Source organism: Hylobates moloch, unplaced genomic scaffold, assembly GCF_009828535.3.
Source record: "Hylobates moloch isolate HMO894 unplaced genomic scaffold, HMol_V3 SCAFFOLD_6, whole genome shotgun sequence".
Classification (NCBI taxonomy): domain Eukaryota; kingdom Metazoa; phylum Chordata; class Mammalia; order Primates; family Hylobatidae; genus Hylobates; species Hylobates moloch.
Window position 1 is genome coordinate 105,316,464 of NW_026652281.1, and position 13,204 is coordinate 105,329,667.

The 13,204-nt window shown below is 37.5% G+C and overlaps 1 protein-coding gene and 1 non-coding gene across 7 annotated transcripts in view; one reads left to right on the plus strand and one right to left on the minus strand.

Moving 5' to 3' along the window:
* The window catches only part of NFAT5 (nuclear factor of activated T cells 5), a 129,897-nt gene extending 121,193 nt beyond the window's left edge, over window positions 1-8,704 (plus strand). For all 6 annotated transcript variants that reach the window (XM_032157783.1, XM_032157784.2, XM_032157785.2 and 3 more), the window contains one exon: window positions 433-8,704. The gene's annotated coding sequence lies outside the window, so the exon portion shown is untranslated. The remainder of the gene's footprint in view (window positions 1-432) is intronic.
* A 4,200-nt stretch (window positions 8,705-12,904) lies between these two features.
* LOC116472103 (small nucleolar RNA U13) lies at window positions 12,905-13,008 on the minus strand. Its single transcript, XR_004249008.1, has one exon. It is a non-coding gene; the product is annotated as a small nucleolar RNA U13 (small nucleolar RNA).
* Window positions 13,009-13,204: the final 196 nt, after the last annotated feature.

A 13,204-nucleotide genomic window follows, 5' to 3' on the forward strand; every position in this document is an offset into this window, starting at 1 on the left:
TAGGTGTATATGAAACAGAAGTGAATTTCACGTTTGGACTTGTGTCTTATCCCCAAGATATCTCATTGTGTATATGTCCAGAAAATCCAAAAAAGAAATCGGAAACACTTCTGATCCCAAACATTTTAGATAAGGGATATTTAACCTATATTGGACATTCCTTCTGCCTCTGAGCTTCTTTGCCTTGGAATAACAAAACATCTGATGAGTATGCAAAATGTGTTTCCTTTGTACTATATATTGGATATCATCATGCCTCATTTATCCCTTCCTCCAGAAATAAATATTGAGTCAGAGAAGTCTGTGGAAGATCAAATATGATAAAGTTTTACTTACAGTACCATAATATACTTTAGGATCATTCAGGGTGTCAGAAACTTTATAAATGCTTCCCTCCCTAGTAAGTTACATTAAACTTTTTCTCTTTTTTAGAAATTCCACGAAGAAAATCCTGATTCCAAGATGTCCTGAGATCTTGTGGTTCCATGAGAATTATTACTTTAAAAACAAAATATGAAAAACTGTATTTGAGTAAATTGATAGATTTTACTCTGACTGCAAAAGAGCACACCTATGCTGCTTGTTGCAGTGACTAACCACCAATGTTAACGTCTTCATATTTTGTATTCCTAATAACAGTGATGACTGAGAATCTATTTGAGTTTCCAGCTGGCAGAATTAATTGTTATTATTTTCCTAGGCGCAATTTCCTTAAACGTACAGTTTAAATTTGAGGCTGGACCACTCAGTTATTATTGCTATTAGAAAATAATATATAATGTTTACTTTCGTTCTTCATTATTTTCTTTCCTGCATTGTTTTAGTCAAGTAATGGCTTTTGAAAAAGTAAAGTTCAATAATAACTAAGGCTGTGATTTGTTTCAATATAAAAGGCACAGCTGTTGGCCAAAGTGAAGGAATCTTTTTTCAGTTTTATTGGAGAAACTGAAGGGGTAACATTCTAACAAGTAAGCTGTATATGCAGATAAAAGTACTCTTGATTTAACACAAAGGCAGATGATACACTTATAAAACTGGGAACAGCTGGAATGCTATTGATTTTATTTTTTCAGAGAGCTGTTAGTTCTCCGGGTTTCTACTAAGGGGTTTAGCCATAACTGTGCATAGAAAAATGATTATCTTTATCTGTAAAAAATGAAGGGGATAATATATGATAAATTATGTTCTGATATCCTCCTACAGTAGTTTAAATTGACAGAAAAATTTGAGTGTTTTCTTCTAAATCCAGTCTTAGGCTGGTATTCCCTTTTTATGTGTATCTATATTACTTTTCACCTCTTTTTCACTTTAGAGAACTATTAATATACTACTGGCTTCATGACCCTGTAGCATCTTTGGCCACTTTAATCTAGGGTGACCTAGCAATCCTGCAGCACAGGGCAGAGAGTACTCTCTTAGGAATTATTGGGAGTTGATTCCTGAGAAACAACACATTTTCCCCCATGAACGGTGCTGTTCTGAAGTCTTCAAATTTTTCCCGCTAATAGGAAACAGTATAAATTTTAATTAAAAACAAAAAAGGCAAACTAAAATTTCTTGAAACATCACTTCTCCCTGATCTGCAGTGAGTATAAATTCACTTGTCACCTCAGTGCTTTACAGTTTGAAGTGGTCATTTACCTGATGGTTCCCACAAGCCTTAGGCTTTACAGAGTTGTATCATTGACTTAAAATGAAGAATTAACTTGTGTTACATCTATAAAGAGCAAAATAACACACTCCAGAACTTGGCAGTTGTAGCATTAGTTATACAGTTTTGGGTGTTCTTGCCACCCGTGGGATGCCTGCTTCTCACTACCACCTGTGTCTGGACACATGTTTATGTCTCATTTTCCTTTTGGCATGTGGAAAGCTGTCAATGCAGTGTAAGGCCAACATGTGTGTGGCTTCTATGTGTTGAGATAATGTTTTGGTATCCTTGTCCATTTCATTTATTTTTTAAGTGTACAAAAAATAACCTGTTAATTGTTGAAGGCTACTTTTCTGTTCTTTTTTTGTTGTTGTTCTATCCTGTACATTTAGTTGAACTGTGTGGAATTGTGGTGTTGGTTTTGTTTATACAGCCAGATTTTTCCTTCTTTTTTTTTGTGATGATCTTCCTTTGTTCTTCCAATGTGCTCTTTTGTCTTTTTCTCTTTTTTCTCATGTTTTCTTCCTTCCACTTCCACCCCTTTCTTTCTTTCTCTCTCTGATTGAGAGGCATTGAATTACGTTTTCAGTAGTACAGGCTTCTTGCCGATATGAAGGGAACTTTTCAGAAAGAGACCTACTCTGGGTCATTTAATTTTGAATACAGTTTTCAATCGTTCAAGTTTTGGATGGTTTATATCTAATGTGTGTTTCATTTTTTTGGAAAGCTATATTTTGTATTTAGGAAATGGTATACTATTTTGCTATTTGTACTGAGTGAGTACATTGGCATAAATATAGAAATTTATATATATACATATATATAAACTATTCTTTTTGCCACACATTTTTGTGGTAAATTTGTGAGTTTGTCTGATGTTCTACCACAACGTGGCGTCTGATAACAGTGAGGGGGGGTGGGGTTTGTTATGTCTTTATTGAGTATTTAAGTATCTTTTGAAACAAATGACATGTTCATCTGTGGCCATTCCATCAGGCAGTTCCTTGATGTCAGTAGTGGGCTAAAGGCAGCTTACTGTGTGTTTGCTGGAGCTTTCACTCAGCCAAGTGTTAGAGTCAGGAAACCCATTGAGGCAATGGCGTCAAATGGTGTTTCACAAGAATGAGCCATTCAGTCTTTGCTCACTATATATTTAATATTTTATTATTGTTGTTATTGTTATTATTAATTGGCTTTCTGTATTCTATGCCTTTTATTTATAAAGACACTAAGAAAACCCATGTTTGTAATTTTAATAACATTTTTCCCATCTTGTAATATCCAGAGCTACTTTATAAATTCTCTGAACCAAAAGTATTTTCCTCAATGTATCTCTTCTCCCCCAGCCGCTATTGGGAAAAATTACCCAGTATAGTTCAGGTTATGAGGAGGATCAGCCACACAATCCAGTGCTTCAGTTTGAAAATGTAAAACTCTAACCCTAAAGTAGGGTTGGTTGAAATTTCAGACAAAGCAAACCCAGCAGGTATAAAAAGTAGTAGAAATAAAAATCTGTAAGTTATTTTTGAATTTTCTGAACTTTTTTCTAAGAGATTACATAGGAGACTAAAGAAATCTATCTGTTCACCAAGTTCTAATTAGGATGATTGTTAATACTGCACTGTGGATGAAGTGGCGACTGGCTTGTGTGCTGACTTCTGTGGTTTCGCAAGAGGTTTATTGTTATCAAATGCTGATTGGCAATGCCAAGTCACTGGGACCAATTTTCTGTTTTATAATATCTAAGTTTAGAACAGAATATATACCTGAACTGTAGTGGTTTGATTGGATGGAGGCAGAAAAGCCGATTTTTATTCTCATAAATTTTGTGGTTATTTATACAAGGGCTGTGCTATGCTACCATATTCTTGTTCAATAATAATAGGTTTGTTGTTTTTTTTACATTGTTAAATGTTCCTTACCCCTAAAGGTCAATGTTAAGTACAACATTCTGAAAATACAATTTGGCTACAAAGAGTATTCATCTTCTTTGAAGCTCAGTGGTTGATATTTGTGCTAATAATGCAATTTCCTGATTACTGTTACAAGTTATAGCTACATATGGGAGAGACTCAGTGAGCCAGCAAAGGCCATAGGAACAACAATTTATTAAATGTATTTATGGCAGAAGGACCTAAATAAACTGTGAGCCACCTTTTCTTCTTTATATTATTACATTTAATTGTTCTTGCTTTCAGCAACTCACATTAATGCTTGGAGCTTATCTCTCTCTCTCTCTCTCTCTCTCTGTATGTGTGTGTCTGTGTGTGTATGTGTGTGTGTGATTCCTTATTGTCATTCCATTATATATCCACACCAACATGGGTGAAGATAATTCAAAGTCATATTTTGCCTCTAAGCTTGATCATGTTACCTTTATGATTAAAGTATCATGTTATTTAGCCAATGCAAATCTGTTTTAAAACAAATAGTTTTAAAAAAAGAACAAGTTTTTAAGGGCTTTATTATAGAAGAAGTATTAATGAAGGACTTTCCTTCCTCTCTCCCTTTCCTCCCCTCCCGGCCTCCCTTTCCTTCCTTCTCACCCTCCTCCCTGCCTTCTTCGTTTCTCCTTCCCTTATTCCTCCCTCCCTCCTTCCTCCCTTCCTTCCTTCCATCCATCCTTCCTTGTCTTTTATTTTATTTTTATTTTTTGTAATATCACATGTGCTGTAGTTAGGAATTTTATTCTAGTGCATTTCTTACCCATCAGAACCTCAGCTAATCTACCTAGGAAAAAACAGTATCAAAGGAAATGAGAAAGTTGTATCTGAGTCCCTCCAGAACTAAGATAATTCTTTTTGACCATTTAAGCCTTTATAAATGCTTTTTGACCATTTAAGCCTTTATAAATGCTTGTTTTAGGAAAGTGAATCTGTTAGATGCATCAACAAATAATGAACAGGATAAAATGATTTAATAATTAAAGTCTCAAATTCACCATGGTTATACATTTTCACCAGAAATAATAATCTTACAATTTTTCATTTTTCTGATGAAGATTTCTGTTCCAATATCTGTTTCCTAATTGATTTTTTAAATTAATTAGCTTTCCTCTGCTTTATGACCATAGGTTTTATCCCTAACCAAGACAGCTGTCTTATATCTGCATGCCTTAGACTGTGTGGAGGGACTCCATGAAGAAAGACCATAGGTTAGAAAAATAACTCAGAGTATATACCCTAGTAAGTGGGTTAGTAGAATCTCATAACGTGTTAAAAAGAGGTTTTCTTCTCTGCTTGTTTGTGTTACTAGAGCAAAACTGTAGAGATAATGCGCATAATGTAGTAAATATCAGAATAATATCTACAATATCATTTGTGGATGGTCCCAGTGCTCTAGTTACTTTACTTCTTTTTTGAGACGGAGTCTTGCTCTGTCTCTCAGGCTAGAGCAGTGTGCAATCTGGGCTTACTGCAACCTCTGCCTCCCAGATTCAAGCGATTCTCCTGCCTCAGCCTCCCGAGTAGCCAGGATTACAGGCACCCTCCACTAGGCCTGGCTAATTTTTTTTTATTTTTTTTAGTAGAGACAGGGTTTTGCCGTGTTGGCCAGGCTGGTTTCGAACTCCTAACCTCCAGTGATCCACCTGCCTCAGCCTCCCAAAGTGCTAGGATTACAGGCATGAGCCACCACATCTGGCCTAATTACTTCTTTAATCCCCATTTATTTTTATGCCATTCTAGTCTCATTTATTAATAAAGTTGTGTTTTTACTTTCTCTTTCAGGAAATTTTTTAAATTAATATTTTATATCTAGATCAAATGCTATGGAAAAGTGCCTTTTTATCATTTATAATTTCATTTTTCACTATTTCCAAAAACACATAAATAGTTTCAATAAGTCCCAGCTTTCACTTTTTCCATTTAAACCTTCTTTTCTCCATTTCTTCCCTTTGGCTTAAGAATAAAAGAAAAGGTACATTGCTAGAATTATTTATTTGGGAGAGGGTAAAAGATTACAGAATTAGACTGTTCAGGCTTTATATAAATTAAATTTGTCTTCATCTCAACCAGCTAACGGTAGGTCTTATCTGAATACTGATGAGAATTTTAGCATCTGTGAAACTCCATGCACACAGATGTGTGTAAATTTCCGGAAGAAAGTGTTGAAAGCATTTTCTCTGATATTAATTAGATGGAAATAAATCACTAAAACATAGTTTAGGTAAAGCCTGATTATGTCACTTTTTTTTAACTAGACAGGGCAAAGTTGTTTATATTAGTGTACTTCTTGTCTGTCCTCAGTTAATTTACCTAAAAAAAAAGTGTCAAAGGAAATGAGAAAAAAATTATATCTGAGTCCTTCCAGACCTAAGATAATTCCTTTTGATCAGATACAGTCGGATGGAGTGCCTCGGTTTTTGTTAATTTTGCCTCTGTTCCAGCTGCTTACCACAGTGGTGGTGCTTGAAGAAAGGGCCATCAGCAACAGATCAGGATAGTTTTACCTTTGGGATATGGCTGCTTTCCCCATGCTAGTATTTCTGTGACTGTTAGTGGCACTGAGGACTGCAAACTTTTATGCAATATTCTTAATACCCTATTGATATTATGCACTTTAATCATTCCAAAGAAGCCCAGAATGCTGTATAGTGATGATTCCTTCCTAATGAATTCATCTTAACTATTTAGAATGTTATGTCCCTTTTCTTTTGGATAGCCAACTTGGTATAAATGTTATATGGATTTTTCTAAAATGACTGTATAGGACTTACGACTTTGAAATGTAATTTACTACAAGGGGAAATAATTACGCTTTAGCACATCATTTTAGAAACATCACATTTTAGAAACATTCAGCTTGCTAACCTACATGTTTGGGAATTCATTAAAACCAGTTGTCTTTCTATATATTTTGTGCCATGTATATAAGAACATTACAATATATCTTTTTCTACATATGTAGTATGTGCAAACCAGTGGTTCTCAAGAGTATGGTTCTCAGCCCCACCAGCTAGTATCAGTATCGCCTGGGAACTAGTTAGAAATGTAAATTCTTGGGCCCCATCCTAGACATACTGAGTCAGAAACTCTGGAATAGGGTCCCGCAGTCTGTTTTCACAAGCCCTCCAGGTGATTCTGATGCACACTTTAAAGTTTAGGAACCACTGGTCTAAGACTCTGTTGAGATATAGAGTTTTTCTTGCCCTCAGACTGATACGGTTATACATTGTTCTTTATGTAAATTCAGCTTAACCTGGTTATCTATAATCTTTTATTGGCAAAAGTTTATTCTCAGTACTGCCTATAGAGATACAGTGTATTTTATGTACATACGCAATTAGTCTAATTCTTGATAATTCAGTTAATTTAGTTTGGCATTTTCCTACCACTTACTAAAAAGTTTACATTAAATGACTGATTTAAATATATAGGTGCAATGTTCTATGTTTATTTTAATCTTTATGACATTTAAGTAGCTAATATAATTGACCGGTGCTAAAGTCTCCTGTTTATCCACAAAATGGGTATATTATGGGCAGTGTAATACAAGCTTTCTTTTCATTGCCTAGTACTTTACCAGCAGACCACAGTTTTGCTCTGGCTAGACCAAGCCTCAGAACAAAATCATCATTCCTTGTATTTATATTTGTATCTGAGATAGTAAACAAGATGGCTGGCCAGGTCAACATGGCACCTTAACTTATTTTTTTAATAGGTAAAACTTCTTCAAAAGTAGCTTGCTTTGTATAAGAACTAAGCTATCAGTAGAGATACAGCTATCCTTGGAGCTTATGTTTCAGGCAAGAATTATTTACTAAAATAAATAATAAACAAGATAATGCATTATACAATTTGGACATTTCTCCTTTCTCAAGTGTATGCATCATGGTAAATATAAACTAACCACAAGATAGGTAGATTGATTCATTTCATTTTAATCTCTGTGTAATTCAGTACCTCCATAATTGTTCTAATCTTCTTCCCGCTGTTTACAAATTACCAGTTAATTAACTTGTGAAAGAAAAATTCACATATCAGAATAAAAATAAATGTATATTCACTTTATAAAAATCACCACTGCTGTCTTTCCTTAATACTAGCAGTGGAAATGTAAGTGGCTTACTCTACAAATTTTGGTGCTGGCAAATACATAGGCAAACTGTTGGGAGCTGCTCTAGTTACATTCCTCCCTTATTCCCTTTTTCTCTTCCTCACTTTATTGCATAATATATTCCTGTACCCAAAGCATTCTACCACAGTTCTATTTGACTCCCGCTTGTAATACCTCCTTTAAAAAATTCCGTGTTTAACCATATGACCCTGCTTGCTTACTCATACTCTCCCTTCCTCTCCCCTTCCTTTCTCTCTCTTCCAGAAGTCATTTGCCTGGTTTGAAATATTTTGTAGGAATTGCTTATTATTATTATTTTAGCTGATGAACCTCAGGACAACATATACACACACTTACACACATACATATACGCACACAAAATCTCAGCTGTTGAAGAGCGGGCTTGGAATCAGACTTCTGCGTCCAGTGAAAAACTGCCCTGCACTGAAGTCATTGTGACTTGAGTAGTTACAGACTGATTCCAGTGAACTTGATCTAATTTCTTTTGATCTAATGAATGTATCTGCTCACCTTATTTCCTTTTAATTGATAAGCTCCAAGTAGTTGCTAATTTTTTGACAACTTTAACTGAGTTTCATTCACTTCTTTTACTTAGTGTTTTAAATATACTACCAATAATTTCATTAACCTGTTCTCAAGTGGTTTAGCTACTATTCTGCCATTTTTAATTTTTATTTAATTTTATTTGCTTGAGCACACTGATCAACCACTGAACTGCCTTCTTCCATTGTCCTGCAATGATATAAGGGTTACATTTTTGTGTATATGGCTTTCATAGTTGGGATTTCAGAGGACTGATACCAGATATTTTCAGTTTGTTCTCTGGGGGAATTTCATTTGCATCTATGTTTTTAGCTATCTGTGATAACTTGTTAAATATTAAAAAGATATTTTGCTTCTATTGGAACATTTGTATACTCGCAACTATATTTCTGTAAACAGCTGCAGTCAAAAATAAAACACTGAAAGTTTTCATTTTGCAGTGGATAGCTGTCTTTTTTTCCCTCAAACTTTGTAAATGGAATTGTGTACGTGAATGACAGTTTTGAGCAGCAGGAGTATATGGCTGAAATTATAAAATCATTAGGGAGGAGGTGTGAAATATAGACATATTTCTGAGTAGTTATTTTGTGCCTACCATTTTGCCAGGCAGAGTATAAGTGACTCAGTGTGACAGAATTTTTGTTTTACATATAATTTAAATGTTTCATGTTTAGTAAAGCAATACATATACATGGAGGTGTTTTGATGAAAACCAAGTCTCCCCATCCCTCAGTCCCATGCCCAGAGACAATCTCTGTTTATTCTTTTGGTGGTATTTCTACATCTCTAAATTAGTGCATATCAGAGTGTGGTACACAACTACCCGTGGTATGTGGATAAACACTATTTTTAAACTTACATGTATAAGTGTTTCGATGTGTAATAGAAAAAAATATAGGCTGGACTCAGTGGCTCACGCCTGTAATCCTAGCACCTTGGGAGGCTGAGGCAGGCAGATCACCTGAGGTCAGGAGTTCGAGACCAGCCTAGCCAACATGGTGAAACCCCATCTCTACTAAAAATACAAAAAATAGCTGGGCATAGTGGCGGGCGCCTGTAATCCCAGCTACTTGGGAGACAGAGGCAGGAGAATCGTTTGAACCCGGGAGACGGAGGTTGCAGTGAGCAGAGATCGCACCATTGCACTCCAGCCTGGGCAACAGGGCGAGACTCTGTCTAAAAAATAAAAAAATAAATAATGTGTCTACCTACCAGAGGGAGGGAAAAAGTGAGTCAAATTGAAGAAAAATATTAAATCACTGGGCTCAGTGGCTCATGCCTCTGTAATCCCAGCTACTCAGGAGGCTAAGACAGGAGGATCACTTGAGGTCAGGAGTTGGAGACCAGCCTGAGCAACATAGCAAGACCCTGTCTCTATTTTTTTTTAATGTTTAAATGAAAGGAAAAAGGAAGAAAAATATTAAAAAAGAAAAATAATAAATGCTAATACAGATACATGGGTATCATGAATATGGTGTCTAACTGAATTGTAAAAGACATTGCTTTAGACAGTATACTTTTACCTTCTTATCAAATATAGACAGTATCTGTTGATTCTATGGAGTGACAATTCTTAATACATCTAAATCTATATATATATATCTAAATTGAGTTGTTACTTTTTTTTTTTTTTTTTTTAACAATGCTGCTGTTCTAAATACAGTATGCCTTGCCAAGCATGGTGGCTCATGCCTGTAATCCCAACACTTTGGGAGGTCGAGGCAGGAGGACCACTTGAGCCAGCCCGGGAGTTCAAGACCAGCCTGGGCAACAAAGTGAGACTTCGTATCTACAAAACATAAAGTAATTAGCCAGGCATGTTGGCATGCGCCCATAGTCCCAGCTATTCAGGCGGCTAAGGTGAGAGGATCACTTAAGTCCAGGAGTTTGAGGCTGCCGTGAGCGATCATCATGCCACTGCACTCCAGCCTGGATAACAGAGACTGACACTGTCTTAAAAAAAAAGAAAAGGAAAAAAAGAATAAAAGTTGTCTTTTGCTGTTTATTGACTTCAATGGCACTGAAAATGAGCAATAACCAAATCAAATGTAATAAGTATAAATATCAAATTACATATTTTGGTTCAAAAAAAAGCTTATGTGGGCAAAATACTGATCTGAAGATGGGACTACAATAGGATGGGGCTGCCAGAAAATCTGATGCAATCTCAGTTACATAATTTAAGTACAGTGTCCAGAATAAGGGAGGTAATTGTCCTGCTCTACTCTAAGCTGGTAAGAGCCTTACTCTATTAACTTACAAGAAACAAATTCTCTGCAGCCATCTAAACCTAGAAGAGAACCAAAATATCATTTATCCCTGCCGAGAACACAGTAGGGACTCCAGAAATCAAAAAATAGCTATACCTTCTCAACAGCAACACTAATGGTCTTATTCTCAGAAAAAGAGGTATTGGTTGCTACTCTCATGCTCTATTTCATGGTGCCATCTCTGCTTCTACTGAGGCAATATAACATAGTGTTTAAAAGCATAGGCTCTTGAGTTTGCCTATAATATAATCTCCATTCCTCAATTTCCTTTGCTATAAAGTGAAAACAATAACAGAACCTTCCTTGCAGAGTTGTTGGAATGAGTTAAGCAAGTTAGTCTATGTAAAATTACCTAGTTCCTGGCACACTAAGTGCCTCCTAAGTGTTACCTTGTATTAGTATTACTAGTCCTGATACTACTCTGCTCTTCTAGCTCTTGTGCACTACTTCTCACACCCTTCTGTATTTGTCTGTTTTCTGTTGCTTTTAACAGAATACCTGAAGCTGGGCAATGTATAAAGAAAAAGAATTTCTTACAGCTATGGAGGCTGAGAAGTCCAGGTGGAGGGGCTGCGTTTGGTGAGAGCCTTCTTGCTGGTGAAGACTCCCAAGAATCCCAAGGTGTTGCAAGCTATCACGGCAAGGGGGCTGAGCATGCCCTCCAACCTGGGTGACGGAGTGAAACCATCTCAAAAAAAAAAAAAACATGAGTGAGGGCTCTGTCCTCATGAATAGATTAACCCACTACTCATGGATTAACGAGTTATCATAATTGGGCAACTGGCTGAGCATGCAAAGAACTCAGGTCTCTCTTCCTATTTTAAAGCCACCAGTTGCCCGCTTATGATAACTCATTAATCCATGAGTAGTGGGTTAATCTGTTCATGAGGACAGAGCCCTCTTTCATGATTTTTTTTTTGAGACGGTTTCACTCCGTCACCCAGGTTGGAGTGCAGTAGCACAATCATGGCTCACTGCAGCCTCTTCCAGGCTCAAGCAATCCTCCCACCTCAGTCCCTACCCCAAGTAGCTGGGACTACAGGTACGCCCCCGCTACACCTGGCTAAGTTTTGCTTTTTTTTTTTTTTTTTTTTTTTTTTTTGAGAAGGAGTCTTGCTCTGTCACCCAGGCTGGAGTGCAGTGGCGCAATCTCGGCTCACTGCAGGCTCCGCCCCCCGGGGTTCACGCCATTCTCCTGCCTCAGCCTCACATGTAGCTGGGACTATAGGCGCCCGCCACCTCGCCCGGCTAATTTTTTTTTTTTTGTATTTTTAATAGAGACGGGGTTTCACCATGTTAGCCAGGATGGTCTCCATCTCCTGACCTCGTGATCCGCCCGCCTCGGCCTCTGAAAGTGCTGGGATTACAGGCGTGAGCCACTGCGCCCGGCCAGTTTTGCATTTTTTGTAGAGATAGAGTTTCACCGTGTTGCCAGGCTGGTCTTGAAGTCCAGGGCGCCAGTGATCTGTCTGCCTTACCTCCCAAAGTGCTAGGTAGGATTACAGGTGTGAGCCACCATGCTGGCCCTCAGTCACCTCTTAAAAGGCCCCACCTCTCAATTCTGCCACACTGGGGATTAAATTTCAACTTGAGTTTTGGAGGGGATAAATATACAAACATAGCATTTTGGCTTTTTCAAAGATATCCCTTTGTCATCAGCATCAAAACTTTTCCTTTTTATGAGTCATTTCCACTGATATATAAATTTGTTGTATTGTCTCTGATCTCTTAAAAAAAATTGTTCTTTGATCACACAGCCTCCTCTACACTATTTCTGTTCCTCTCCTTCCATTCTCTCTTAAACCCATTCAAATCAGGCTTTCATCATGCCACTCTACTGAAATGGTGCTTGTCACCAACAAATGGGTTCCACATGGCCAAGTCCAGTGGTCACTTCCCAGGCCTCCTCTTGCTTGGCTTGTCAGCAGTATTTGACACACCTGATCATTCCCTCCTTCAAACACTTTCTTTTTTTTGTTTTTCTTCGAGACGGAGTTTCACTCTTCTTGCCCAAGCTGGAGTGCAATGGCATGATCTCAGCTCACTGCAACCTCCACCTCCTGGGTTCAAGCGATTCTCCTGCTTCAACCTCCCTAGTAGCTGGGATCACAGGCACGCCCCACCATGCCCGGCTAATTTTTTGTATTTTTAGTAGCAACAGGGTTTCACCATGTTAGCCAGGCTGGTCTCGAACTCCTGACCTCAGGTGATCTACTCTCTTCAGCCTCCCAAAATGCTGGGATTACAGGTGTGAGCCACCGCACCCAGCCATCTTCAAACACTTTCTTTGCTTGGCTTTCAGGACACCAGACTCAGCTCTCCTGCATCCCTGAACACTGGTTTTCTTTTTTTTTTTTTTTCATGTCAGACGGGAAATGTACTGACATCATAACAAGATTCAAGGGTGGCACATCTCACACATGCATGTGAACACCCAATCAACGCACTTAGGAACTACAAAAGGATCTGACCACTGCTTTTCACTCCCATCTTCACCTCCTAACATTGTCGAGCCCCAGAGGTAAATCATCAAATCTCTTCTCTCAAAACTCAAAGAGATTGATCCCAGCCAATCTCATTGCTTTAAACACCACCTATATGTTGAAGATTCCCAAATGTGCCTCTCCAGCCATAACTTCTGCCTTAACTCCAGGTTCCTCCT